At 42.1% G+C, this 27,606-nt stretch overlaps 1 pseudogene; it reads right to left on the bottom strand.

The window, feature by feature from the left end:
- Positions 1-18,214: 18,214 nt before the first annotated feature.
- LOC148773091 (serine/threonine-protein phosphatase 2A 65 kDa regulatory subunit A beta isoform pseudogene) lies at positions 18,215-27,035 on the bottom strand (annotated as a pseudogene).
- Between the last annotated feature and the right edge of the window lie 571 nt (positions 27,036-27,606).

Below are 27,606 nucleotides of genomic sequence, written 5' to 3'. Positions count from 1 at the left end.
CATTCATGTAAATATAATAAATATTTATCAACATGGAAAATTATCACTAAGGAAGAAAGGTCAATTATGATAATACTGAAGGTTATAGGAATATGTTGAGTAATGTATATAGCATTTGATTGATTATGGCATTTCTTTATTGATAATTTAGTAAGTACTTAAAATGTATCATTTTCAGGCTCTAATTTTGGCTGATGTGAAAGATACATAAAGAGAGTAGGCCCAAAACCCACGGATGTCCTGATATCTGGGCTCAGCTTGGTAGGAGGGCAAATGGCAGTTCCTTCCAACCTCAAGAAAAAATTGAGACAAAATTGTGAGAAGGGGCTTAGCATGGCTGAAATTAGGTTGAGAGATTGTAGCTCCGGAACCACAGTATAAGAGAAAGATAATGAAATTATTAAGGAAAAAAGATACCATGTCTTCACAGAACTTGTTAATCATACTGATGTGCTACAATCACCACCAGGAATTTATTCTGTCTCTGTGGGAACTGATAAGCAACATCTAAACATGCATTAGGAAATATAGGGTGGAATCATGGTGTCAGCAAATAAAGGCGTGCCTTAAGGACAGCATCTTCCCTGGTGGCTCAGACATTAAAAAGTCTGCCTGCAATTTGGGAGACCCGGGTTCAATCCCTGGGTCGGGAAGACCCCTGCAGAAGGAAATGGCAACCCACTCCAGTATCCTTGCTTGGAGAATCCCATGGATGGAGGAGCATGGTAGGCTACAGTCCACAGGGGTCGCAAAGCGTCGGACACAACTGAGCTACTTCACTGTCTCTTTCACTTAAGGACAGTAGAACAAAAATGTCCCTATACATTATCACTTGTAAAATTCATATCTTGTGCTGACCATGGGCCAGTCACTGATTATGTCATGTTATCTTTGGTGTCACAGTGACAGTACAGTGGTGATCATGATTTTGATGATCATGATTTTATATTTTCAAGTACATAATGAATTTCTATACTGCAGATAACCTGCTGTCTACCCTTTTAAGAATTTACCAGTATCTAATAGAATATAACGTAACTGTGAATGCACTAAGGTACATACTATGCATTTCCATTTTTTTTTAAATTTTATTTTATTTGTATCTCTTCCTTCAGCCACATACTCCTAATGTAGACACCCGTTCATTTCAGCAGGGGTGATTGCAGAAATCACATTACATCCGTTACCTCTTTTCCTTTTGTTCTCGTTTTCTTGCTTACAAATATTAGATCAGGTGTCATCGACATAGGATGCATTATGAATATTTTCTTTTTCTGAAGAGTTTATAAAACAGTGCAGTAAAATAGCCAGACATTAAACTAAGCCTCATTTTTCTCTTCATTGTTTGAAAAAATAAAATGAAACTATGAAGATGAACATGCAACTTTATTGTTCAAATACAAGAATTGTAGGTATTTGTTGACATCTCCCAACAAAAATTTCAATCTTCATTAGGCTCCATAATCTGGCATTTATTTGATAGGTCCGTTTTAATTAGCATGGTTTTCACATAACGATGATTCTTGATGGGTTGACTGGAAAGAGAGGAGGCAGATGTATAAGTGATCTTTGGCACTGAGGTGCATGAGTTGCCTCTCTTTTGAAGGTCACGGAAAGGACTGTCATGGGCTGATATATCACTATATCTATCTGGAAACTTAGAAGACTCCACCATCAGCCTAGAATAACTGCCCTGAAATGGAGATACGATGTGGTTCTGAGAAGTCGATGTAGTTGTAGTAGGCAAGTCCTCAACATGGCCATTTACCTGAGTGTAGCTGCTATGTGAGTGCCACTTAAAAATGCTCAACTGATTTAAAACAGCAGGTTGATCTCCCACAATCTGTTCTGTTTGGCTAACTGATATTGATGATGGGGAAGGTAAGTCACACAGAGCTAGATCTCTTGTATTAGCGACTGTCTGGCTGATGTATGAAAGGCACACTTAAAGTGGTGGCTGAAAATGTACTCTCTCCACTAGTTTCAGGAAGAAAATCAGAGTTACGATCATCTACGTTGACACTTTCTTTAACATGCTTCTTCTTGCAATCTCGAACTAATGAAGATATTGCAGACACATTGTTAATCCCAAATCTTCTTTCTATTCTTACTAAAAGTTGAGGATAGCCTCTTTTGAAATTTGGATTATAGTAGATCTGTAACTAAAGTCAAAGGAAAGAATTATTTAGTTTCTTTTTAAACCAAGGTAAAACTGCCATAAAAACTAAAAAAAAAAAAAAAAAACTAAACTATAAAAGTTTATTCCTTCATACAGATGGCTAACAAACACACGAAAAGATGCTCAACGTCACTCATAATCAGAGAAATGCAAATCAAAACCAAAATGAGGTATTATTTTGTGCCAGTCAGAATGGCTTATATTCCAAAGTCTACAAGCAATAATTCCTGGAGAGGTGTGGAGAAAAGGGAGCCCTCTTACACTGTTGGTGGGAATGCAAACAGCACAACCACTATGGAGAACAGTGTGGAGATTTTTTCAAAAACTGCAAATAGAGCTGCCATACGACCCAGCAATCACACTCTTGGGCATACATACCGAGGAAACCAGAATTGATAGAGACACATGTACTCCAATGTTTATCGCAGCCAGGACATGGAGGTAACCTACATGTCCGTCTGCAGACGAATATATAAGAAAGCTGTGGTGCATAAATACAATGGAGTATTACTCAGCCATTAAAAATTATTTGAATCAGTTCCAATGAGGTGGATGAAACTGGAGCCTATTATACAGAGTGATTTAAGGCAGAAAGAAAAGGACCAATAGAGTATACTAACACATGTATAAGGAATTTGAATGGTGATAACGATAACCCTGTAAATGAGACAGCAAGAGAGACACAGATGTATAGAACAGTCTTTTGGACTCTGTGGGAAAGGGCTAGGGTGGGATGATTTGGGAGTATGGCATTGAAACATGTATATTATCATATGTGCAACGAATCACAAGTTCAGGTTCGATGCAAGATATAGCATGTGTGGAGCTGGTGTACTGGGATGAACCAGAGAAATGTGATGGGGAGGGAGGTGGAAGGGGATTCAAGATGGGGACATATGTACACCTGGGGTATATTCATGTCTATGTATGGCAAAACCAATACAATAATGTAAAGTAATTAGCCTCCAATTACAATAAATAAAATTAGAAAAGAAAAAATAATTCCTTGAATGATACCAATTAAATTCCATCAAACCAAACGCCTCCAGAGTAGTTTTAAGAACTAACATGTTAGAAACAAATGTGCTCCTCAACTAAAAATATGTTGTATATATATAGTAAATACCATAAGTAACTTCAAGACTTGTATCTTGTTTCAAGTTGATTGGAAAGTTTGTTAAATATCAAATATTATATCCTACAGCTGTTCTCAGCTTCAAAAAATAAAGCTTTTTCAACAAATTTTTATCTACATATGGTAACATACTTTCTAGGTCACATGATTTAATTTTACATATTGCTAATAAGTGAAAATTTGGGGATACATTTCTCAAAAGAGAGATTTGTTTTCTTCTTCCAGAAAGTCAGATAGTGAAGCAGATCTTTGAACAGGTTGTCGCTTTTTACTAAACCCATAAAGGTTCAGCTGTCGAAATAAACTTTTCATATTATTGGTTTCAATTATTCTGAAAGGCGCCTTTCTTTCCAAGAATTCTTTCTTGAAAAGTTCTTCGTTCATCACTATACAAGTGCCACTCTCATCCCACCAAATAGATTGAAATTGATCACTTTCCACTATATGCCACAATTTTTGTGGAAAAGTGAGTGAAAGAAAATCATTCAGCTCACCTGTTTCAGAGATAGAAAATGTGTAACGAGGCCTTTTTATCAGAACTTCCTCAGACAAAGCCTGAAAAGCATATTCTTCAATAAGAGATCGCAAAACCGAATCCCCAGCAAGTGTATAATCATACAAAAGTCTGATGGAGATTTCTGAACCAGTGGATTCATCGTTAGGAGTCACATCTTACATTTCTGAAGAAATATGTGCCATCTCAGAAAAATCTTTCTTTAGATACTTTTCTCATTTTTCTGATTTTACACACAGCAAATTCAAATGCTGCTTGGCTCGCCTAAGGGGGAAACTCCCTAGACCATCACAGTGGTTCTAAAATGCACTGTTCTGCTAGCAGTGGAAGGGTAGCTGTGACATCACAAAGTCACTGGTATCCTAGCAAGTGAAGGGTAGCTGTGACATCACAACGTCACTGGTCTCCTACAAATTGAAGGGTAATTTTTAACAAGCGTTTACTTCAGCATCAACTTAAAATACAGGCTGCTTACCTAAATAGCAACCAAAACCATAAGCCTGCAAAACCTCATTCCTAAATAATTTTAATACGGATAAATCACATCAGTAAATCTATTTGGTTTCTGAAATAAAAGTGATTCTCGGCGGCGGCCAAGAGGACCTACCCCATGCCCAAGGCCAGGGCCAACAGGCGAAAGGAGTTACCCCACGTCCAAGTAGCCCTGGCTGCGCGGGCATAGGAGGGCTGAGAGGAACTACTCCACATTCAAGACCAGGAGGGTCACCCGTGAGGAGATACCCCTCATCCAAGGTAAGGTGCAGTGGCTGTGCTTTGCTGGAGCAACCGTGAAGAGATACCCTACAACCAAGGTCAGAGAAACCCAAATATGACGGTAGATATTGAGAGAGGGCATCAGAGGGCAGACATACTGAAATCGTGATCATAGAAAGTTAGTAGATCTGATCATATGGACCACAGCATTCTCTAACTCAGTGAAACTAAGAAATGCTGTGTGGGGCCACCCAAGATGGGCGGGTCATGTTGGAGAGGTCTGACAGAATGTGGTCTACTGGAGAAGGGAATGGCAAACCACTTCAGTATACTTGCATCGAGAACCCCAAGAACAGTATTAAAAGACAAAAAAAATAGGATATTGAATGAGGAGCTCCCCAGGTCTGCAGGTACCCAATAAGATACTGGAGATCAGTGGTGAAATAACTTCAGGAAAAAATGAAGGGATGGGGCCAAAGCAAAACCAGTACCCAGTTGTGGATGGGACTGGAGATGGAAGCAAGGTCCGATGCTGCAAAGAGCAATATTGCATACGAACCTGGAATGTTAGGTCCATGAATCAGGACAAATCGGAAGTGGTAAAACAGGAGATGGCAGGAGTGAACGTAGACCTTCTAGGAATCAGTGAACTCAAATGGACTGGAATGGGTGAATTTAACTCAGATGACCGTTATATCTACTGCTGTGGGCAGGAATCCCTTAGAAGAAATGGAGTAGCTATCATGGAGAACAAAAGAGTCCGAAATGTTTTACTTGGATGCAATCGCCAAATGATCAGAATGATCTCTGTTCATTTCCAAGACAAACCATTCAATATTACATTAATCCAAGCCTATGCCCCAACCAGTAACACTTAAAAAGCAGAGAGTGAATGGTTCTATGAAGACCTACAAGACCATTTAGAATTAACACCTAAAGATGATGTCCTTTTCATTATAGGGGACTGGAATGAGAATGTAGGAATTCAAAAATCACCTGGAGTAACAGCCAAAATTGGCTTTGGAGCATGGAATGCAGCAGGGCAAAGACTGATAGAATTTTGCAGAGAGAACACACTGGTCATCGCAAACAACCACTTTCAGCAACAGAAGAGAAGACTCCACATATGGACATCAACAGATGGTCAACACTGAAATCAGATTGATTGTGTTCTTTGCAGCCAAAGATGGAGAAATTCTATAAAGTTAGCAAAAACAAGACGGGAGCTGACTGTGACCCAGATCATAAACTCATTATTGCCAAATCCAGACTTAAATTTAAGAAAGTAGGGAAAACCACTAAACCTTTCAGATATGACCTATATCAAATCCCTTATGATTATACTGTGGAAATGAGAAATAGATTTAAGGGATTATATCTGATAGATAGAATGCCTGATGAACAATTGACGAAAGTTCATGACATTGTACAGGAGACAGGGACCAAGGCCATCCCCACGGAAAAGAAATGAAAAAAAAGGAAAATGGCTGTCTGGGGAGGCCTTACAAATAGCTATGAAAAGAAAAGAAGCGAAAAACAAAGGAGAAAAAAAAAAAAGGTATAAGCATCTGCACGCAGAGTTCCAAAGAATATCAAGGAGAGATAAGGAAGCCTTGCTCAGCAATCAATGCAAAGAAATAGAGGAAAACAACAGAATGGGAAAGACAAGAAATCTCTTCAAGAAAGTTAGAGATACCAAGGGAACATTTCATGAAAAGATGACCTCGATAAACGACAGAAATGATATGGACCTAAGAGAAGCAGCAGATATTAAGAAAAGGTGGCAAGAATACACAGAAGAACTGTACAAAACAGATCTTCACAGCCAAGATAATCATGATGGTGTGATCAAAGACCTAGAGCCAGACATCTTGGAAAGTGAAGTTAAATGAATATGAAGTCAAGTGGGCCTTAGAAAGCATCACTACGAACAAAGCTAGTGGAGGTGAAAGAATTCCAGTTGATCTATTTCAAATTCTGAAAGATGATGCTGTGAAAGGGCTGCACTCAATATGCCAGCAAATTTGGAAAACTTAGCAGTGGCCGCAGGACTGGTAACGGTCAGTCTTCATTCCAATCCCAATGAAAGGCAATGTCAAAGAATGATTTAAACGACCGCACAACTTCACTTATCTCACACACTAGTAAAGTCATGCTCAAAATACTCCAAGCCAGACTTCAGCAATACGTGAACCATGAACTTCCAGATGTTCAAGCTGGTTTTAGAAAAGGCGGAGTAACCAGAGATCAAATTGCCAACATCCTCTGGATCATGGAAAAAGCAAGAGAGTTGCAGAGAAACATCTATTTCTGCTTCATTGACTATGCCAAATCCTTTGACTGTGTGAATCACAATAAAATCTGGAAAATTCTGAAAGAGGTGGGACCTTTCAGACCACCTGCCCTGCCTCTTGAGAAACCTGTATGCAGGTCAGGTAGCAACAGTTAAAACTGGACATGGAACAACAGACAGGTTCCAAATAGGAAAAGGAGTACGTCAAGGTTGTATATTGTCACACTGTTTATTTAACTTCTATGCAGAGTATATCATGGGGAACGTTGGCTGGAAGAAGCAGAGGCTGGAATCAAGATTGCCTCGAGAAATATCAGTGACCTCAGATATGAAGATGACATCATTCTTATGGCAGAAATCAAAGAGTGACTAAAAAGGCTCTGATGAGAGTGAAAGAGGAGAGTGAAAAAGTTGGCTTTGAGCCAACATTCAGAAAACTAAGACCATGGATTCTGGTCCCATCACTTCATGGGAAATAGATGGGGAAACAGTGGAAACAGTGTCAGACTTTATTTTTGGGGGGCTCCAAAATCACTGCAAATGCTGATTGGAGGCAGGAAATTAGAAAACGCTTACTCCTCAGAAGGAAAGTTATGACCAACCTAGATGGCATATTAAAAAGCAGAGACATTACTTTGCCAACCAAGGTCCATCTAGTTAAGGCTAGAGTTTTCCCCTGGTCATGTATGGATGAGAGTATTGGACTGTGAAGAAAGCTGATCGCCGAAGAATTGATGCTTTTGAACTGTGGTGCTGGAGAAGACTCTTGAGAGTCCCTTGGACTGCAAAGAGATCCAACCAGTCCATTCTAATGGAGATCAATCCTGGGTGTTCATTGGAAGGACTGATGCTAAAGCTGAAACTGCAATACTTTGGCCACCCCATGCGATGAGTTGTTTCACTTTAAAAGAGTCTGATGCTGGGAGGAATTGGGGGTGGGAGAAGATAGGGATGACAGAGAAAGAGATGGCTGGATGGCATCATCGACTCGATAGCCATGAGTTTGAGTGAACTCCGGGAGTTGGTGATGGACAGGGAGGCCTGGTGTGCTGTGATTCATGGGGTCGCAAAGAGTAGGACATGACTGAGGGACTGAAATGAACTGAACATCCTTTCTCAATGATCCATCAGATGTTGGCAATTTAATCTCCGGTTCCTCTGCCGTTTTTAAAACCAGCTTGAACATCTGGAATTTCATAGTTCACGTATCGCTGAAGCTGGGCTTGGAGAATAAAAAGCATTATTTTACTAGCACATGAGATGAGTGCAATTGTGGGGTAGTTTGCACATTCTATGGCATTGCCTTTCTTTGGGGTTGAAAAGAATATTGCCCTTTTCGAGTCCTGTGGCAACTGTGGAATTTTCCAATTTAGCTGGCATATTGAGTGCAGCACTTCTAAAACATCATCTTTCAGGATTTGAAAAAGCTCAACTGAAATTCCAACACCTACACTAGCTCAGTTGACTAAGGCCCCCTTGACTTCACATTCCAACATGTCTGGCTGTAGGTGAGTGATCACACCATCGTGATTATCTGCGTTGTGAAGATCTTTTTTGTACAGTTCTTCTGTGTATTCTTACGACCTCTTCTTAATAGTTTCTGCTTCGGTTAGATCCCTACCGTTTCTGTGCTTTATTGAGCCCATCATTGCATGAGATGTTCTCCTGGGATCCCCAATGTTCTTGAAGAGATCTCTAGTCTTTTCCATTCTATTGTTTCTATTCTTTTTTTTGCACTGATCCCTGAGGAAGGCTTTCCTTTCTCTCCTTACTTTTCTTTAGAAATCGGCATTCAAATGAATATATCTTTCATTTTCTCCTTTACTTTTTGTTTCCCTTTTTTTTAAAGCTATTTGTAAGGCCTCCTCAGTCAGTCATTCATTTTTCACATTTCTTTACCTGGGGATGGTCATGATCCCTGTTTCCTGTCAATGGAAGGTACCTCCATCCATAGATCATCAGGCACTCTGTCAATCGAATCTAGTCCCTTACATGTATTTTGCACTTCCAATGTATAGTTATAAGGGATTTGATTTAGGTCATATCTGAATGGTCTAGTGATTTCCTCCACTTTCGTCAACTTCTGTCTGAATTTGACAATAAGGAGCTGATGATCTGAGCCATAGTCAGCTTCCTGTCCTGTTTTTGCTGACTGTATAGAGCTTCTCTAATTTGGCTACAAAGAGGATAATCAATCTGATTTCAGTGTCTACCATCTGATGATGTCCATGTGTAGAGTCTTCTCTTGTGTTGCTGGAAAAGGGTGTTTTCATGACCAGTGTTATCTCTTGGCAGAACACTATTAGACTTTGCCGTGCTTCATTTTGTACTCCAAGGTCAATTTGACTGGTACTCTAGGTGCTTCTTGACTTCCTACTTCTGCCTTCCAGTCCCCTATAATGAAAAGGACATCTTTTTTGAATGTTAGTTTAGAAAGTCTTATAGGTCTTTACAAAACTTTCAACTTCAGCTTCTTCAACGTTGCTGATCAGAGAAAAGTTTTGGATTACCGTTTATTGAATCATTTGCCTTGGAAAAGAACAGAGATCATTCTGTCATTTTTGAGATTGTACCCAAGTACTGCATTTTGGACTCTTTTGTTGCGTATGATGGCTACTCCACTTCTTCAAATGGATTCTTGCCACAGTTACAGATATAATGGTCATGTAAGTTAAATTCTCCCATTCCAGTCCACCTTAGTTCACTGATTCCTAGAATGTCAATGTTCACTCTTGCCATCTCCTGTGTGGCCACTTCCAATTTGCCTTGATTCAAGGACCTAACATTCCAGATTCCTATGCTATATTGCCTTTTACAGCATGAAACCCTGATTCCATCACCGTCCCATTCCAACTGGTTGTTGATTTTGCTTTGGCTCAATTGCTTCATTATTTCTGGAGGTATTTCTCCACGGATCTCTAGAAGCATATTGTGAACCTACCAAGGGTTCATCTTCCAATGTCCTATCTTTTTGTTTTCATGGTCTTCATGTGGTTTTCAAGGCAAGAATCCTGAAGTTGTTTGCCTTTCCCTTTTCTAGTGGACCACATTCTTTCAACTTTGGTGAAGGGCTGTCATCAGGTAAAAGGCAATTTCTTCTTGGAGAAAACTCTATTGCAAACCTAGACATTGTATTGAGAAGAGACATTCACCTTGGTAACAAAGGCCTCCACTTCACAAGTCCCTGTTGTTTATCCAGTAGTCATGTGAAGATGTGGGAGCTGGAATATAAAGAAGACTGAGAGAAGAAGATTCGATGACCTTCAACTGTGCTGCTGCCGAAGACGCTTCATTTCAGTTCAGTCGCTCAGTCATGTCCAACTCTTTGTGACCCCATCAACATGGCAGGCCTCCCTTTCCAACACCATCTCCCAGAGACCACCCCAACTCATGTCCATTGATTAGCAATGCCATCCAAGCATCTCATCCTCTACCATCCCCTTCTCCTCCTGCCCTCAATCTTACCCAGCATCACGGTCTTTTCCAATGAGTCAGCTCTTCGCATCAGGTGTCCAAACTATTGGAGTTTCAGCTTTACGGTGTTACATTCCAACGCATACCCAGGGCTCATCTCCTTTAGGATGGACTGGTTGGATCTCCTAGAAGTCCAAGGGGCTCTCAAGAGTCTTCTCCAAAACCACAGTTTAAAAGCATCAATTTTTCGGCCCTCAGCTTTTCTTACAGTCCAATGTTCCCATTCATACATGACCACTGTATAAACCATAGCCTTGACTAGATGGACCTTTGTTGGCAAACGAATGTCCCTCCTTTTTATTATGCTATCTTTGTTGGTTATAACTTTCCTTCCAAGGAGAAAGCATCTTTTAATTTGATGGCTGCAATCACCATCTGTAGTGATTTTGAATCTCCAAAAAATAAAGACTCTTAAGGATCCCTTGGATTGCAAGGATATTAAGCCAATTGATCCTAAAGGAAATCAACCCTACGTATTCAATCGAAGGACTAATGATGAAGTTGAAAATTCCGTTTTGGCCAGCTCATGCAAAGTGTCAATTCACTGTAAATGTCCATGATGCTTTTAAAGATTGGTGACAGGAAAAGAAGGGAGTAATAGAGGATGATATGGTAGGACCATATCTGAAATACAATGGGCATGCATTTGAACAAACTCTGGGAGATAGTGAACGATAGAGAGGCCTGTTGCACATGTGTCACAAAAGAGTTGAAGACTACTTGTTGACTGAGCAACGACACTCAATGTCTCTAGAGTTGCTTCTTCAAATCACTCTCAGTTCAGTTCAGTTGCTCAGTCGTGTCCTACTCTCCACGACCCCATGAATCACAGCACGCCAGGCCTCCCTGTCCATCACCAACTCCCGGAGTTCACTCAAACCCATGTCCACAGAGTCGGTGATGCCATCCAGACATCTCATTCTCCGTCGTCCCCTTCTCCTCCCGTCCCCAAACTTTCCCAGCATCAGTCTTTTCCAGTGAGTCAACTCGTCGCATGAGGTGGCCAAAGTATTGCAGCTTTAGCTTTAGCATCAGTCCCTCCAATGAACATCCAGAATTGATCTCCTCTAGAATGGACTGGTTGGATCTCCTTGAGGTACAAGGGACTCTCAAGAGTCTTCTCCAACACCACAGTTCAAAAGCATCGATTCTTCGGCGATCAGCTTTCTTCACAGTCCAACTCTCACATTCATACATGACCACGGGAAAAACCATTGCCTTGACTAAACGGACCTTGATTGGCAAAGTAATGTCTCTGCTTTTTAATATACTATCAAGGTTGGTCATAATTTTCCTTCCAAGAAGCAAGCGTCTTTTAATTTCATGGTTGCAATCAGCATCTGCAGAAATTTTGGAGCCCCAAAAAATAAAGTCTGAAACTGTTTCCACTGTTTTTCCATCTCTTTCCCATGAAGTGATGGGACCAGATGCCATGATCTTTGTTTTCTGAATGTTGAGCTTCAAGCCAACCTTTTCACTCTCCTCTTTCACTTTCATCAAGAGGCTTTTGAGTTCCTCTTCACTTTCTGCCATAAGGGTAGTGTCATCTGCATATCTGAGGTTATTGATATTTCTCCCGGCAATCTTGATTCCAGCTTATGCTTCTTCCAGCCCAGCGTTCCTCATGATGTACTCTGCATATAAGTTAAATAAGCAAGGTGACACTCTAACATATATTTAATGAAAGTAATAACAAATATCAACTAAGGTGGTTAATAGAAGATGGTATAATGCATTTTTAAAGAAAATATGGGAACTGTAGGCTCTAAAAGAAATAAATCTTTGAATTGAATAAATTTTAAGTATTAGTGTGAAGGAAGAGACAGGAAGATGGAGGAGGAATAGCACGGGGAGACAACTTTCTCCCCCACAAATTCATCAAAAGAATATTTGAATATTGAGTAAATCCCACAAAACAAATTCTGAAGGCCGGCAGAGGACATCAGGCACTCATAAAAGCAAGACATTGTCTTCAAAAGGAGGTAGGAAATAACATAAAAGATAAAAAGTGAGAGAAAAGAGGGAGGGATGGAGATTTGTCCCGGAAAGGGAGGTTTAAAAAAAGAGAGAAGTTTCCAGACACTGGAAACACTCACTGGTGAATCTGTGGCAACCCTTGGAACCTGAGAGGGCAACATAACCAGCAGAAACAATAAATAAATAATTAAAATCTACAGACTACGTGCCCAGTAGTAGCTCCATGGGAGAAGCAGTGCAGCCGCCCACACCCTCCATAGAAAGCTGGGACTGGGCAGGGAGGCACGGGCTGCATCCCTTAGAGTAAGGACCGGGCCTGAATGCCCTGAGGGCAATCTGAGGGAAGTAACTTAAGATAGATAAGCAGACTGTGTGATAGTTACCTCGTGAAATGGCGAAAACCCCCAAGCTAAGACACTTCCAGGCCCACTCAGAGAACAAAGGACTGAACAGTGCTAGCCAGCTGTGGTCAGCCCATCCACCATCCCAAGCTGAGACGGCAGGGGAGGACAGCCAGAGCAGGAAGCAGGCAATCGTGGCACCAGAGAGGCATCTGATACCAAGCTTCAAGCAGGCCTTGTTGCTAACCAAGATTTCTTGGGTTCTGGCCAGTCAATATCGGCCTGAGGGGGTACGCTGGTGGTACGCCCAGAAAACCGAGGAGCAGGGATTGGGGAGGGAATAAGTCACAGTGACTCTGCTGGTCAAACACCTGCTCACCTGAGCTGCTCAGACCAGGAAGGGCAAAAAATTCAGGCCCAACTGAGTCTAAACCTTTGTGGAGTACCCGAAAATCAGAAGCTGAGTGGCTTAGACCATGGATGTACATCCAACCCAGCGACAGCCTCGGATTGTTCCCAGCAGAGCAATCTAGAGCCTGTGCAGTGTAGACTGGGACAGCACACATGCCGTGAGCAGGGGTAAACCCAGTGTGGCTGAGGCATTGCAAGCACTCCCCACAGATGCCACTGGTATTTGTCTGCAGCTTACCTCCCTCCCCACAGCACGACTGAACAGGTGTGCCTAAAAAAATTGTCTACCACTGCTGCCTTGTGTCAGGAAGGGAATTAGACACTGAAGAGACCAGCAAACAGAAGAAGCTTAAACAGAAGGAACTGCGTAGGAAGAGACAGATGGAGAAGTCTTGAGCCTACTGCAAAAATAAGACTGAAAACCAGAGCCAGAGGCTTAAGTCCAAATCCTGAGAACACCAGAGAACTGATTTTCTAGGGAACATTAATTGAAGGAGCTCAACAAATGCTTCCATACCTACACTGAAACTAGGCAACACCAAAGGGTCAACAAGTTTCAGAGAAAGACTTTCCACACAAATTCTCCAGCAACACAGGAGAACAGCACTGAGCTTCAGTATACAGGCTTCCCAAAGCCACTCCAAACCCACTGATAACTCAAAACTCATTACTGGACACTTCATTGCACTCCAGAAAGAAGAAATCCAGCTCCACCCACCAGAACACCGACACAAGCTTCGCTAACTAGGGAAACTTAAAAAGCCACCCATCCAAGGCCACACACAGCATTGAAACTGCACAATAAAGAAAATTCCACAAGCTGCCAGAAGACTGAAAGGCCACCACAAACAGAACAATATAAGCAAGATGAAGAGGTAGAGAAATACTCAACAAGTAAAGGAACAGTACAAAGGCCCAGCCAAAAAAAAAAAAGAGTAAGTTTTAGGGAATCTACCTGATAAATAATTATGAATATTGACAATGAAAATGATTCAAAATCTTGATAACAAACTGGAATTACAGAAAAATAACCTCTAGATAATGATCGAGAAGATGCAAAAAACATTTAATAAGGATCTAGAGGAAATAAAAAAGAGTGACTATATAATGAATAATGCAATAGATGAAATCCGAAACACTCTGGAGAGAACCAATAGTAGAATAATGGAGAGAGAAGATAGGATAAGTGAGGTAGAAGATAGAATTGTAGAAATAAATGAAACAGAGAGGAAAAAAGAAAAATGAATTCAGTGAAATGAAGACAATCTCTGAGACCTCTGGGACAATGTTAAATGCCCCAACATTCTAATCATAGAAGTCCCAGAAGGAAAGAAAAAAGAAAGACTATGAGACAATACTTGAGGAGATAAGAGTTGAAAACTTCCCTAAAATGGGGAAGGAAATAATCAAGTCCAAGAAACACAGAGAGTCCCTAACAGGATAAACCCAAGGCCAAATTCTCCAAGGCAAACATGAATCAAACTAACAAAAATCAAACACAACGAACAAATATTAAAAGGCGCAAGGGAAAACCAACAAATAAAACACATGGAGATTCCCAGAAAGATAACAAGTGATCTTTTACCAAAAACTCTTCAGGCCAGGAGGCAATGACACGACATACTTAAAGTGATGAAAGAAAGTAACCTACAGCCCAGATGATTGTACCCAGCATGGATTTCATTCAAATATGAAGGAGAAATCAAAAACCTTACAAACAAGCAAAAGCTGAGAGAATTCAGCATCACCAAACCAGCTCTCCAATAAATGCTAAAGGATCTTCTCTTGACAGGAAACACAGAAAAGGTACGTAAACTTGAACCCAAAACAGTAAAGAAAATGGCAATGGGATCATACCTATCAATATTTACCTTAAATGTAAATGGGTTGAATGTCCCAACCAAAAGGCAAAGACTGGCTGAATAGATACAAAAACGAGACCCTTATCATGTTGCCTGCAAAAGACCCAGCTCAAAACAAGGGACACATACAAACTGAAAGTGAAGTGCTGGAAAAAGATATTTCATGCAAATAGAGACCAAAAGAAAGCAGGAATAACAATATTCATATCAGATAAAATAGACTTTAAAACAAAGGATGTGAAAAGAGACAAAGAAGGAAACTACATATTGATCAAAGGATCAATCCAAGAAGAAGATATAGCAATTATAAACATATGCACCCAACATAGGAGCACCGCAATATGTAAGACAGTTACTAACAAGTATGAAAGGCTAAATTAACAACAGCGCAATAATAGTGGAAGACTTTAATACCCCACTCACACCTATGTATAGATCAACTAAACAGAAAATTAACAACGAAACACAAACTTTAAATGATACAATAGACCAGATAGATCTAATAGATATCGATAGGGCATTTCACGGCAAAACAAAGAATTTCTCCTTTTTCTAAAGTGCACACAAAACCTTTTCCAGGATAGATCACATCCTGGGCCATAAATTTTGACTTGGTAAATACAAAAAAAAAAAAAATGAAATTTTTCAAGCATCTTTTCTGCCCACAGTGCAGAAAGATTTGATCTCAACTACAGGAGAAAAACTATTAAAAATGCCAGCATACGGAGGCTGAACAACACGCTGCTGAATAGCCAAAAAATCATAGAAGAAATCAAAAAAGAAATCAAAATGTGCATAGAAATGAATGAAAATGGAAACACAACAAACCAAATCTTATGGAACACTGTGAAAGCCATGCTAAGGAGAAAGTTCATAGAAATATAGGCGTACCTCAAGAAACAAGAAAATAGTCAACTAAATAACCTAATGCTACATCTAAAGAAACTAGAAAAGGAAGAAATGAAGAACCCCAGGATTAGCAGAAGGAAAGAAATCTTAAAACTAAGCAGAAATAAATGCAAAAGAAATAAAAGAGACCATAGCAAAAATCAGCAAAACCAAAAGCTGGCTCTTTGAGAGGGTAAATAAAATTTACAAACCACTAGCCAGACTCATCAAGAAACAAAGGGAGAAAATCCAAATCAATAAAACCAGAAAAGAAAAAGGAGAGACCACAATAGACAACACAGAAATATAAAGGATCATAAGAGACTGCTATCAGAAATTATATGGCCATAAAATTGACAACTTGGAAGAAATGGACAAATTCTTAGAAAAATACAACTTTTCAAAACTGAACCAGGAAGACATACAAAATCTTAACAGACCCATCACAAGCACGGAAATCGAAGCTGTAATCAGAAATCTCCCAGCAAACAAAAGCCTAGGGCCAGAAAGCATAACAGCTGAATTCTACCAAAAATTTAGAGAAAAGGTAACATCTATTCTACTCAAACTATTCCAGAAAATTGCTGAGGAAGGGAAACTTCCAAACTCATTCCACGAGGCCACCATCACCCTAATGACAAAACCTGTCAAAGATCTCACAAAAACAGAAAACTACAGCCCAATATCACTGATGAACATAGATGCAAAATTCCTTCACAAAATCCTGACAATCAGAATCCAACAACACATTAGGAAGATCATACATGATGACCAAGTGGGCTTTATCCCAGGAATGCAATGATTCTTCAATATCAGTATATCAATCAATGTAATACAGCACATTAACAAACTGAAAAAAAAAATGAATATCTCAATAGATGCAGAGAAAGCCTTTGACAAAATTCAGCATGGATTTATGATAAAAACCCACCAGAAGATGGGAATAGAAGGAACATACCTCAACATAATAAAAGCTATATACAACAAACCCACTTCTGCTGCTGCTAAGTCACTTCAGTCGTGTCCCACTCTGTGTGACCCCATAGACCGAAGCCCACCAGTCTCCCCCTTCGCTTGGATTCTGCAGGCAAGAACACTGGAGTGGATTGCCATTTCCTTCTCCACTTCCCTATGCAAAATCCCATTCATGAATGCCTGTGTAAAACATTTCAAACAAGGGCAATGTATGATCAGACAAAACACCACAAGTTAACAGGAAGTATATGTCATCTTAACATTTAAAATATTAAAAATTACATATTAACTGGTCTTACTTGTGATATGACATGACTGAGCAACTTAACTGAACTGAATTGAACTGACAGGAAGAAACGTCGTATGGTTTACAATGCTGTTCTTAATTCCTAGGGTTTTAAATCTACGTGATACTAAAAATATCCCAGTATTTTGGTGAGTATTTTGGTACCTAATCACTCAGTTTCTTATATATTATTTCTGGTATGGGAGTAGTAAGCTAAAGAGGCTCTAATTTTGTCATGCTTGTGGGCTTTTCAGTATTCTTGTGGGAGGCTTCATTAGACTTGATCTTCATGAAGCCTATGCTAATATGACAAACCCACAGCAAACATTATCCTCAATGGTGAAAGATTGAAAGAATTTCCACTAAAGTCAGGAACAAGACAATGGTGGCCACTCTTACCACTACTGTTCAACATAGTTCTGGAAGTTTGGGGCACAACAATCAGAGCAGAAAAATACATAAAATGAATCCAAACTGGAAAAGAGGTAAAACCCTCATTGTTTGCCAATGACATGATCCTCTACTCAGAAAACCCTAAAGACTCTACCAGAAAACTAGTAGAGCTAATCAATGAATACAGTAATGTTGTAGGATATAAAATCAACACACAGAAATTCCTTGAATTCCTATATACTAATAATGAGAAAATAGAGAAATTAAGGAAACTATTCCATTCACTGTTGCAACGAAAATAATAAAATACTTAGAGATATATCTACCTAAAGCAACAAAAGGCTTCTTTTTTTTTTTTAATTTCTAGACATTTATTTCTCTGTGAAAAAGGGGGAAAGGGAATAAAATAAAAACTGCACAACTAACACAAAAAACCACCAGGAGGAAGGGAGGGAGGCAGAGGAGATGGGGAAGGGGCCCCCATGCAGCAGCACTGGCTGGCGACCGGGGTGCTCGCCCCACTCCCCACCTGGCGGGAGCGGCCCCGTCCTCCCAGGGCTCTGCTCCGTCCCACCCTGTGCACCCCCAGCCCCGTGAGGGGTGGACGTGAGAAGTCGGAGTCCCGGTCTGAGGGAGGAACCGTGCCGGGGGAGGGACCTGGGGTCAGAGCATGCACGGGGAGTAACAGCCAAGGACCCCCACTGTCCCCCCAGGGAGGGGCCTGGCGGGGGAGGGTGGGCACCGTAGGCCAGCGGTGGGTCCTCTTCCAGCATCAGGGGAGAGACAGAACAGTCAGAGCCTCCTGGGCGAAGTACTTGACGTCCACGTCCTGGTCCTGGGTCAGCTTCTCAAGGACGGGCTTGACCTCGCTCTGCAGCATGATGTTGTCCAGGATGTGCCCGATCTTCTACAGGGACTTGGCCACGCTGAAGCGGACGTTGGCAACAGAGTCCCCGGCCATGTGCAGCACGGTGGGCAGTATGTGCTTGGTGGTGATGTCCTGCCTGCAGATCTCAGACAGCACATTGATACAGAAGAGTGTGGTCATGCGGTGCAGGGAGTTGGGGTCCCCAGACATGGCCAAGACCTTGGGGATGATAGTCGCATGGGCCCACTCCTTCCCAAACCTCTCCACCACCTTCTTGAGGTTGCTGGTAGCCGCCTCGCGGATGGCATAGACATGATCCACAAGCCAGGCCATGCACAAAGATTTGAATTTCTCATCAAAGAACTCCACCCCCAGTTGTCCCGCCAGCAGAGGGATATACTTGATGATGGCCAGCCGCACCCGCCACTTGGCATCCTCCGCCAGCTCCACGATGGCAGGGAGTAGGGACTTCAACAGCTGCCTGAAGCCGATCACCTCGTTCATGCAGTCCAGGTTGGAGATGATGTTCAGCTGCACCTCCGGGCACTCGTCCTTCAACTGGGCCAGGAAGAGGTGCAGGAGGTGCTTGATCGTGCTGTCTTTGCCCGGGATCGGAAAGAGGCCCATGATGATGGAGGCCAGGGCTGACTTGACGAGATGGTTGGCATCAGACACCAGCACCTTGATGCAGGGCAAGATCTGGGTCATGATCACATTCTCCAGACAGTCAGCGGAGAGATTTCCACAGAATTCTTTGACGTTGTGGGAGGTGGCAACCTTCACCTCAGTCAGCCTCACAGTCTTTCATCAGGTTCTGGAAGGAAGGACTCAGGTTCTTCTGGGTGATTTCAGGCCCCACTGCTTTCTGGAGCCCTGTGAACTTGTCGGCCACCATGTAATGGACGCGCCAGGACTTGTCCTCGGTAGCCTGGCACAGGGTGGGCATCACCAGGTCCTCCAGGGCCTCCTGGGGCAGGAATTGGGCGATGTTCACGCATGTCTCCACTGCTAGCAGCCCCATCTCGCTCTTGATGTTGTCCAGCTCCAGCACCTTGGCGAACTCCCCAACCTTGGAGGCTGTGGGTCACAGCACCATGGGGGTGTCATCTGAACATAGGTTCTGGAAGTACTGTTGAAGCTCTGCCTTGATGGCCCTTGACACACGGGGGTAACAGACAGAGAAGAGGCCGCAGGCTGAAGTGTGGGAGGTGAACCAGGCTCCGCCCGCCAGCCACTTCACCAGGGGCACGAAGTGGACCTCAAGGTCGGAGGGGGAGTGCTCATGCGAGATGTCCCGCAGGGATTCCATTGCCTTATCCAGCACCACCGTCTCCTCCACCGTGGCCAGCAACTTCAGGGGCAGCAGCAGGCAGTGCATGTACTTGAGGCCACTCAGCAGAGTGGTAAAAGTGCCCAGCTGCTCTGCCAGGTCCAAAAGGACCTCGTCCTCATCATAGACTGTTTCTGTAAGGAAGGGCAGAAGTTTACCATGGGCCCTTTCGACCCCAAGGGTCAAAGCAATGGTGGACAGCTTCTAGATGCTGTTGGGGCAAAGCTGAACATCCTCTTTGTGGAGCTCGTCTATGAGCACCGTGATGGGGTAGAACGAGTGGTTGCTGTTGGCTGCCGCCATCTTGGGCCCCTCCCCTTCCTGTCAAGACTGAGGCCAGTGCCGTGCTAAAACTGGGATAGTGAGGGGTTGGGCTGGGAGGAGGAAAGGAACAAAAGACTTCTATAGAAAATTATAAGACACTGGTGAATGAAATCAAATAGGACACTAATAGATGGAGAAATATACCATGTTCATGGATTAGAAGAATAAATATTGTGTGCCAGGAGCCAGTGAGGGAAATCCTGCCCGTGGCAATGGTCAATTGGGGAAGAGGCCTGATGGGCAAAGGCTAATCAGGACTCGAGGAACCCCCTGAACTTACCTGAGCATCTACCCCAAAGAAAACCGGAGTCTGACTGCCTTACTCTCTTACACCTCTTATCAAGTCCTTTAATACTTACGGGGGCTTCCCCCCAACCACCTATCTCTGAAAACATTAATTCAGAGCTGTAGTTTAAAAGTTCTCCTCGGCTTAATAGGAGTGTTCCGATCCAAGCCCCTCTGATAGCTTTCTAACTTGCATGACAAGTTTGTCCGGGCTTTTACAACTATGAATGTGACTGTTTACAGCCTCAAACCATGCAAGGACAGAAAGCCTAATATTCTAAAATACAGGAATTTGTTGAAGAAATAAAAATCATTAGAATAGTAGTAAAAAAAAGATTTCATTGTTGAATCAATGCTTGCTGCAAAGTTTATCTATTGTATCCTTGGAAATATATTAATCACATATAGAAAGTATAAGTAGTAGCCTTTGATTTAACCACATCAGATCTTAAGTTAATAAATTCCTTTCCTGTAGCTCACTACACTTTTGCCTTATAGGAATGTAACTTTGTCATGTGTCTAGCACATGACTTTACGAAAATCACTTTAAAAGAATATAAGACTTTTTCTAGCTAACTAACCTTTGCTAGGAGAGAGGGCCATAAACTGTCAGCAGGCCTCCAGGCCAAAAGATGATGTAAACCACCTAAAACTTTTGTTTATCATGAGATATACAAAAATAAGCCCTGATCCTGATAAGTATCAAGACTGCAGACCCCGCGTGATTTTGGCGTGAGTCTATACCTCCCTTTCTCTAGTTTTTATGTGCACAACTTAGGGTATAAAAGCAGCACTGGAAAATAAAGTTTTGGGCCTTGCTCACTGAAGCTTGGTCTCCCCATGTCGTTCTTTCTCTTTTTCTGTCCTTTTCTCTATTCTCCTTTTTCTGGTTGAGATCCTTGGAGTGCTGGGCCCTCTGCGTTTATTTATCTGCCTGGGCTTCTAAGACCCACTCGAGGTGGTGCCCTGGTGGGGTGCCTCTGGTGATTCAAGAGGGCGCCTGCGGCCTACGTAAGCAGAGCAAACCCCGTGCTTGGGTTTTCTCTCTCTCTCTCTCTCACTGACGCCGACGCCCTTCATCCCGAGGATATCCTGGGCCATATCGAGGCTGGTCCCCGATAACTGTGAAAATGCGTATACTACCTAAAGTAACATACATTCAATGCAATCCCTATCAAGCTACCAACAGTATTTTTCACAGAGCTACAACAAGTAATCTCACAGTTTGTATGGAAATACAAAAAACCGCGAATAGCCAAAGCAATCTTGAAGAAGAATTGAACTGAGGGAATCAACCTGCTGAACTTCAGGCTCTACTACAAAACCACAATCATCAAGACAGTATGGTACTGGCATAAAGACAGAAATATAGATCAATGAAACAAAATAGAAAGTCCAGAGATATATCCATGCACCTATGGACACCTTCACTTTGACAAAGGAGGCAAGAATATAAAATGGAGAAAAGACAGATTCTTTAACAAGTGGTGTTGGGGAAACTGGTAAATGAATGAAACTAGAATACCCCCTAACATCATACCCAAAAACAATCTCAAAATGGATTAAAGATCTAAATGTAAGACCAGAAACTATAAAACTCCTAGAGGAGAACATAGGCAAAACACTCTCTGACATAAATCACAGCAGGATCCTCCATGAGCCACCTCCCAGAATATTGGAACTAAAAGCAAAATAAACAAATGGGACCTAATGAAGATTAAAAGCTTCTGCACAGCAAAGGAAACTATAAACAAGGTGAAAAGACAGCTTTCAGAATGGAAGAAAATAATAGCCACTGAAACAACTGACAAAGAATTATTCTCCAAAATATACAAGCAGCTCCTGCAGCTCAATTCCAGAAAAATAAACGACCCAATCAAAAAATGGGCCAAAGATCTAAACAGACATTTATCCAAAGAAGACATACAGATGGCTAACAAGCACATGAAAAAATGCTCAATATCCCGCATAATCAGAGAAATTCAAATCAAGATGACAAAGAGGTACCATTTCACACAAGTCAGAATGGCTGCTATCCAAAAGTCTACAAGCAATAAATGCTGGAGAGGGTTTGGAGAAAAGGGAACCCTGTTACACTGTTGGTGGGAATGAAAACTACTACAGCCACTATGGAGAACAGTGTGGAAATTCCTTTAAAAAACTGGAAATAGAACTGCCATACGATGCAGCAGTCGCACTCCTGGCAAAAACACTGAAGAAACCAGATTTGAAAGAAACACGTATACTCGATTGTTCATTGCAGCACTGTTTATAATAGCAAGAACATGGAAGCAACCTATATGTCCATCTGCAGATGAATTGATAAGGAAGCTTTGGTACCTATACACAATGGAGTTTTACTCAGCCATTAAAAAGAATACTTTTGAATCAGTTCTAATGAGGTGGATGAAACTGGAGCCTATTATACAAAGTGAAGTAAGCCAGGAAGAAAAACAACAATACAGTATACTAACGCAAACAATTTTGAAAGATGGTAACGATGACCCTGTATATGAGACAGTAAAAGAGACACAGGTGTATAGAACAGTCTTTTGGACTCTGTGGGAGAGGGATGATTTAGGAGAATGGCATTGAAACATGTATATTATCACATGTGAAGCGAATCACCAGTCCAGGTTCGACAAATGATGTAGGACGTTTGGGGCTGGTGCACATGGATGACCCAGAAGTAGGATAAACGGAGGAGGGATGTGGGAGGGGGGTTCAAGAAGGGGAGCACGTGTGCACCTGGGGAGGATTAATGTCAATGTATTGCAAAACCAATATAATATTGTAAAGTAATTAGCCACCAATAAAAAAAATAATAATTAAAAATAAAGAAATAGAATTAGTGTGCAAGTAAAATTTCATCCAAGCAATAAACAATAAAGGAACCCTAGTTTCTATGCTAATAGTAGACAAGTGTTTTAATCAAAAATGTTTTGAGACAAATTACATTCATTATGATTGTACAACATTTTTAACATTTATTTATTTAACTGGAGCAGTTAAATAATTACAATATTGTAGTGGTTTTTGCCATTCATTGCTATGAATAAGCCATGGGTTTACATGTGTTCCCCATGCTGCTCTCCCCTCAGGATTAAAGTCTGGCTGAAGAAAATACAATTTTCAAAATGTTTGCTGTGCATTTTTCCCAGTCAGTAGCACAAATTCCCGGAGAAGGCAACGGCAAACCACTCCAGTACTCTTGCCTAGAAAATCCCATGGATGGAGGAGCCGGATAGGCTGCAATCCGTGGGGTCGCTAAGGGTGGGACACGACTGAGCGACTTCACTTTCACTTTTTACTTTCACACATTGGAGAAGGAAATGGCAATCCACTCCAGTGTTCTTGCCTGGAGAATCCCAGGGACGGGGGAGCCTGGTGGGCTTCTGTCTATGGGGTCAGACAGAGTCGGACACGACTGAAATGACTTAGCAGCAGCAGCAGCAGCACAAATTCCTGGATTTTAAAATAAATGATCCTAGTACAGACCTCAGCTTTCAAACTACATTTATAATTTCCTACTTAGGATACTTCTGAATATCAGAGGCTTACTATTAGGTACTAAAATATGAACGAATTCATGTTTCTATAAATCGATGACATCAACTGATAATGCTTCTTTACTTTTAGAAATAAAAAAAAAATGGAGGTAGGGAAGGAGATGGTGGAGGAAAATGATGGGGAGACCACTTTCTCTCCCTCAAATTCATCAAAAGAACATTTGAACACTGAGTAAATTCCACGAAACAACTGAATGCCGGCTGAGGACATCAGGCACACAGAAAAGCAGCCCATTGGCTTCAAAAGGAGGTCGGAAAAAACATAAAAGATACAAAGAGAGACAAAAGAGATAAGAATGGAACTCTGTCCTGGGAAGGGAGGCATAAAAAAGGGAGAAGTTTAAAAAGTTCCGAACACCAGGAAACACTCTCACTTGTGAGTTCATGGCGAGTTTAGACCTCAGAGGGCAACATAAGTGGGAAGAAAAAGAGAAGAGGGTGTTTGCTTGACCAGTGCGTTCTCTTGGCAGAACTCTACTAGCCTTTTACCCTGCTACATTCTGTACTCCAAGGCAAATTTGCCTCGTACTTTAGGTGTTTCTTGACTTCCTACTTCTGTTTTCCATTCCCCTATAATGAAAAGGACATCTTTTTTGGGTGTTAGTTTTAGAAGGTCTTGCAGGTCTTCACAGAACTTTCAGTTTCAGCTTCTTCAGCATTACTGATCAGAGAATAGATTTGGATTACCATGATATTGAATGGTTTGCCTTGGTAAAGAAAAGAGATCATTCTGTCGTTTTTGAGAATGCTCTCAAGTACTGCATTTTGGATTCTTTTGTTGACTATGCTGTCTACTCAATTTCTTCAGAGGAATTCCAGCCCACAGTTACAGATATAATGGTCCTGTGAGTTAAATTCTCCCATTCCAATCCATCTTAGTTCACTCATTCCTAGAATGTCAATGTTTACTCTGGCCATCTCCTGTTTGGCCACTTCCAATTTGCCTTGATTCATGGACCTAAATTCCAGGTTCCTATGCAATATTGCTCTTTACAGCACCGGACCTTGCTTCTATCACCAGGCACATCCACAACTGGGTATTGGTTTTGCTTTTGCTCCATACCTTCATTTCTTCTAGAGTTATTTCTCCACGGATATACAGTAGCAAATTGGGCACCTACCGACCTGGGGAATTCCTCATTCAGTATCCTATCATTTTGTCCTTTGATGCTGTTCCTGGGGTCCTCAAGGCAAGTACACTGAAGTGGTTTGCCATTCCCTTCTCCAGTGGACCACATTCGGCTGTGGTCCATGTGATCACATCGACTAGTTTCCTGTGATCATGATATCAGTGTGTCTACCATCTGATGTCCCCTCAAAATACCTACCGACTTATTTGGGTTTCTCTTACCTTGGGCATGGGATATCTCTTCACAGCTGCTCCAATGATGCTGTGAAAGTGCTGCACTCAATATGCCAGCAAATTTGGAAAACTCAGCAGTGGCCACAGGACTGGAAAAGGTCAGTCTTCATTCCAATCCCAAAGAAAGGCAATAACAAAGAATGCTCAAACTACCGCAAAATTTCACTCATCTCACACGCTAGTAAAGTCATGTTCAAAATCCCCGAAACCAGGCTTCAGAAATATGTGAACCATGAAATCCCAGATGTTCAATCAGGTTTTACAAAAGGCACAGGCACCAGAGATCAAATTGCCAACATATGCTTGATCATGGAGAAAGCAAGAGAGTTCCAGAAAAACATCTATTTCTGCTTCATTGACTATGCCAAAGCCTTTGACTGTGTGGATCACAATAAATTGTGGAAAATTCTGAAAGAGATAGGAATACCAGGCCACCTGACCTGCCTCTTGAGAAACCTGTATACAGGTCAGGAAGCAACAGTCAGACTGGACATGGAACAACAGAATGGTTCCAAATAGGAAAAGGAGTACGTCAAGGCTGTATATTGTCACCTTGCTTATTCATGCAGAGTACATTATGAGGAACTCTGAACTGGAAGAAGGACAAGTTGGAATCAAGATTGTTGGAAGAAATATCAACTTCAGATATGCAGATGACACAACCCTTATGGCAGAAAGTGAAGAGGAACTCAAAAGCCTCTTCATGAAAGCGAATGAGGAGAGTGAAAAGGTTGGCTTGAAGCTCAACATTCAGAAAACAAAGATCTTGGCATCTGGTCCCATCACTTCATGGGAAATAGATGGAAAAACAATGGAAACAGTGTCAGATTTTATATTTTTGGACTCCAAAATCATTGCAGATGCTGATTACAACCAGGAAATTAAAAGACACTTACTACTTGGAAGGAAAGTAATGACCAACCTAGATAGTATATTAAAAAGCAGAGACATTGCTTTACCAACAAAGATTCATCTAGTCAAGGCTATGGTTTTTCCCGTGGTCATGTATGGATGAGAGAGTTGGACTGTGAAGAAAGCTAATCACCGAAGAATTGATGCTTTTGAACTGTGGTTTTGGAGACGACTCTTGAGAGTCCCTTGGACTGCAAGGAGATCCAACCAGTCCGTTCTAAAGGAGATCAGTCCTGGGTGTTCGTTGGAAAGACTGATGCTAAAGCTGAAACTCCAATATTTGGCCACCTCATGCGACAAATTGAATCACTGGAAAAGACGCTAATACTGGGAAAGTTTGCTGGCGGGAGGAGAAGGGGACGACAGAGAATGAGATGGCTGGATGGCATCACCGACTCTGTGGACATGAATTTAAGTGAACTCCGGGAGTTGGTGATGGACAGGGAGGCCTGGCGTGCTGTGATTCATGGGGTCACGGAGAGTTGGACACAACTGAGCGACTGAAGTGAACTGAACTGTGTTGATCAGAGATGGGCACAGGCTTATTGCAACCAGAGTTCCCCTGAGGAAATGACTTTAAATTCTATTTGATTGGCTCTTGAATTGTTTGGAATGTCAGGGTGTATGAGCCAAGCCTTTCCCACCAACATACTATGCATGGATGATGACATAATGATCTTCCTGTGTGTCTCACCTTCCCTTCTGGTAGTGTCCACAAGTAGTCAATTGATGGGGAGTGATTGAAGCCTGTGGGTCCGCTGTGTCAGCCAGTTGCTGTGTTTCCAGGCCCACATCCTTCACAAACCTGGTACATGGTAAGGGCAACAAGGAAAGGAAGAACAGTGGAAGGCTGGAGTGTTTTAGGGAACCTGAATTTTCTTACTTATGAGACTTGTTTTCAGGCCACATGGGCCCTGCGACCTGCCGGCTCGGTGGGGCCATCAGGGACGTTACAGAGAGCGGGGGTCAGGGGGCACCAGTCAAGGTGGTCACCCTCTTCAGGATGGAGGCTGTGGAGGAAGGAGAAACTTTGCAGGAAGGAGAAATAGTGGGGTTCCGGCAAGACCTCCAGCCACTGGTGGAAGACATCATGGAGAAGGTGAACCTGGTGTCTGTTGGCGAGGAACAGGAGCTGCTGTACTTTCAAAAGCGTGAGGAGAACCCAGGGGAGCAAGACCAGGTACGCCCAAGCCGTGGAGCCCCGAAGGATTGGCTCTCACTGCCCCCACTTTGTGCAGTGGAGGCATTGGCTTTCCCGCAGGTAGAGCTGAGTTGTGGGAGTGAAAATTACCGCAGGGCCTACTTTCCACTCAGGTGGAAGAACCATCAGAGGAAAAGTGTCGCTTGTGTAATCATCCAGGGCATTCCTAGCTCCTGGGGCAAAGTCATATCCTTACTACTGCTTCTTACGGTTGGCTGTTCAGGAGGATAGAAGGAGCAGGAGGAGGAGGAGGAATATGGGTGTGGGCACAGGCAAACCCATGGGGTGGAGGGACGTGTGGGCTGGCAGGAG

This window comes from Moschus berezovskii, chromosome Y (genome assembly GCF_049115385.1).
Source record: "Moschus berezovskii isolate FMDL1 chromosome Y, NW_MosBer_1.0, whole genome shotgun sequence".
Classification (NCBI taxonomy): Eukaryota; Metazoa; Chordata; class Mammalia; order Artiodactyla; family Moschidae; genus Moschus; species Moschus berezovskii.
Note: the sequence above shows the minus strand (reverse complement) of the source record. Positions and strands in the feature narration are given on the sequence as shown.